This window comes from Pterocles gutturalis, unplaced genomic scaffold (assembly GCF_000699245.1).
Source record: "Pterocles gutturalis isolate BGI_N339 unplaced genomic scaffold, ASM69924v1 scaffold14145, whole genome shotgun sequence".
Taxonomy (NCBI): domain Eukaryota; kingdom Metazoa; phylum Chordata; class Aves; order Pterocliformes; family Pteroclidae; genus Pterocles; species Pterocles gutturalis.
Window position 1 is genome coordinate 100,231 of NW_010146209.1, and position 3,866 is coordinate 104,096.

Consider the following 3,866-nt stretch of genomic DNA (forward strand, 5'->3'; position numbering starts at 1 on the left):
TAATTTAGTTCACATGTTGGCAGAAATAAATCCTTATCAGTCAGATGATATGTTTCAATCAAACAAGGTACTTTTAGGCTTATTCCAGCAAAAATTTTAAGCGCGTGCATTAACAACCTGCTCCAGTCACTGAGTTCAGTGCTGAGCCCAGGCTCACCATCAGTATTCTCATTGACTTGCAATGCCACAGGCACAATTTCCCTCTGGAAAAATAAATATTAATAAAATCCCTTCCTTTAGGACTATGATGGGTTCTGAGCCAGCATGATGGTCCCAGCTCTGGGACAGTGCCCATGAGTTGCTTGCAAGCTGGTGGCACCAGTCTTGTCTCCCTCCTCTGTAGCAGCACTGCCCACTCACCTGCAAACTGTCATCTATGGAAAAAACCTGCATTTTCCCCCTGGAAACTGTCCATCAATGGGCACTTGTCTACTCAACGCACTGTGGGGACTCGGTCCCAGTTAATATTTCTGGCTGTGACAGTGAGGAGGAGCCCCTGGTCTGGGGCTGGGGACAAACAGGAGCAAGCGCAGAGCTCTGATTAACACCCAGGGCTGGGACCTGATTAGTCTGCTCCTGATTAATGACATCCTGTGTGTGCCTGAGTCATGCAGCTCCGCTGCGCCTCACCTCCTCGCTTGCAGCACTGAGGATAAACACCTGCCCCATTGAGCAGCTCTCTAATCACCAAGGCTTGGAGAATTGGCTCAGAGATCCTCAGGAGAAATTAATCTTACAGATGTGAAGTGTCTTTAATGGTAATAATAAAACCTTTTTATCATTTCCTCATGCCGAGTTTGAAACAGGCAGAGCACAAAGTCACACTGGTGTTTTTCTAATGACTATGTGGTGCAATTGGTAATAATCTCATAAAGATATTCTTCCTCATCCACATTAAAGTATATTGCAGTGTAATCATGACGATACTTGCAACCGATCCCATTTCACTATCAGGCAGTGGTGTAGTAACCTTCAGTCTCACTTTATGTGTTTTAACGTGATTACAGGTCACACCTAAAACTCTGCAGATCTAGTACCCTCCCTCCTTAATCTAAAACATCCTTGGTCCTGTATTTGGTGCTCAGCAAGGAGATGGTATTTGGTTTAAAGGATATTTGGAATTTTGTTTAGTTATATTCACATTTTGTCTCAAGTTCTTGCAGACCAGTGTTTCAAGGGTATTGCTTTTGTACCTGCTGTTATGAAAGTCAGCAGAAAAATATTGTTCTTGGCTACTGTCCTGATTAACCCAGACATTTTAATGTGTGCTATGATAGGTCATTTGATGGATGGTCACCTGCACCCTGTGATCAACCCTGGCTTGGCCACTGAGGCTGAACTTTAGCAGCTCGGTGTCATAATTTCCCATCTTTTGCTTGATTAATGTTTCCTTTTGTGATCTAAAGGGAAAGTGTCTGGAGAGATCCTTCTCCATATACCAGTCAGCCCTGATTAGTGGGAGGGGAGTGCAGGGGCTTTTCAGAGATCCCTGTGAAAAACCTAACGTGGACATTCTCTGTGTGTTGGTACTTTTCCTCCCAGTTTGTAGAAAGTAAGCCTTGCATAGCTTGTCTGCTCAGAAGAGCTCTAGCGTGGACCTTGGCTTTCTGTCCACGTCCAGATAAAAGCCTTTGTGACTTAAATGCTACACGGTGATGCCATGCTACTGCATGTTTTGAAAAGGTGCTTTGAGTGATCCTCTGGGATTTCATTGGGACCAATATGACAGTTTAAAAAATCATAGCAAGGGTATTTGTTGGTTTTTATATTCTCCTGTATTATTTTATAATTTTAGTAGCTCCAAAAAGTTTTCATGGGCCTCTGCTAGGTAACTCCTTCTTTCTGATTTCAGTTCTACTGAATTATAGAGAACTTTTCCACTCACTTAGCTCAGCCCCTGGGGAAGGAATGCAGCATCGTCAGGGCATTTTGTCTTAGACCAATGGACACTGATGCCACCACCCTCAGCAGTGCATCCAGACACATTTCTGTTCCTCACTACATCTTAACTTTAATATTTTCTTAATTTGCACATTGTTATAAAAAAAATGTAAAAGTTATTCTTCAGTCGCATGCAGAGTTCAGAGCCTTTTGGAATTGCTCCTGTTGACATCAGCAGGTGTTTGGGCAGCCGTATAAATGCCAAACACTCAGATGCAGATCTTGGGTTAGTTGTTGAGGTTTTCATTCATGTTCACTAGTGATGAAACAAGTGTGATAACATGGACAGGGAACATGAGGACTATAAAAAAAAAAAACCATCTCTAGCTTAAAACATGTATGAAAGTCCACTGAGCTTTAAACAGCTAGGCTGGAGGCTTTGAATTCAGACCTCTGAGGCTGAGTTAAAATCCGAAGTCTAAAGTGTTGGGTCATTAAAATGGGAGGAAAAAAAAAAAAGCAAAACCAAACAACAAACCCTCTTGTAACAGGTGAGTTGAAACAAGAACAAAGGGCCTGTAAAAAGAGCCAGGTGAAGCACTGAAGAGATAAGGAATGATCTTCCTGTGAATTTACTGCCATAACTGAAAGGACAACCTTTTTTTTTTTTTTAATAGGTAGGGCAAGAAATTATACTAAACCCTCTTCCACAAGTACAGTGCTAATTATTTCTTCCTGACCCTGGGAGAATCATCTCCTGCCATTCAGTAGGTTTGGCTTGAGACCTGAATTACTCTTGTAAATCCTTTTAATTTGTTCATGAGTTTATAGCTCTGCCATAAACATTGCTCCCAAGCTGCTGTTCACCCAGCAAGGTCCTTTACAATATTCCTTAGAAAAGCTGCTACTATTTTTCCATTGTAGAGGATTAGAGTTTTTTCACCTGTTTGTGTGGTGGAGCCGGTGCATTGAGCCGGAGTCTGTGCTGCTCCCTGCTCCGCACGTGGATGTGATGGCTTAAGTCCTGATTGCACAATGACAGGCTGGGTTTCCAGATCCAAAGTGTGCAGCACTGCAGGTAAGAAAATGCCTGGTTTTAATTAAAAAATACACTCTTTTGAGCAGAAATACTTGGAAGTGTGTGGGAAAAAGGCCTTTCCAAAGGCCGTTTTCATAGACTGCATGAACCTGTCCTTTAGCAGTTCTGTCTCTAGGAGAGCTTTTATCTCCCATTAGTTCCCACCTTGGAGAATCAGGTCCCACCGGTGGCATGTGGCTGATGGCGAGGGTCTTGTGGGCACATGGCAGTGCTGGGTCTCACTACAGCCGCCAGGAGGAAGCAGAGAAGAAGTTCAGGGAGGCAGCTGGTGGAGGGAGAGGCAGTACCAAAAAACAGTTGAAACTTTATTGGTAGTGAAGCAGGTTGTTTAGGAAGGGGGATGAAAGGATTCCTGTGATTCATAGGACATAAATGCAGTTGTCTATTCATCTGGTTGTATTATCTGTGCATTCATCTGGCCATGGGAAGAGGTGTGTTGCAGAGTGCAGGGGCAGACTGCATGCCACCATCCTCGAGCGATCTTATATCCTTTTCTGTGAGATCTTGTGACAGTTTGTATTACTGTGAGTCATTGTTTCTTTAGAGCTCATTACTGGCAAGGGCTTGTAGCAAGACACCTATGTCTATGCTGAACAGGGCTAATAATGTGTCACTAGAGTGTCATCCAACAGAGATGTAATTCTGGATTTTGGGTCCTTTGTGTCCAGTCAGGCTGAAACTCGGCACCGTCAAGTGGTGTCTCAGCTTACCACGTTGGTATTAACGGGTTTTGGTTTCACTCTAATTCATTGTGTATAATCGCATCATTGGGGGAGGGCCATGAAGGCAAGTGAGAAGCAAGGGTGAAGGAAAGTTCCTCGGAAATCAGCTCTCAGGTCATATGAGCACCAAATCTTTTATTTTCTTTCCTAAATCCATTATGGTC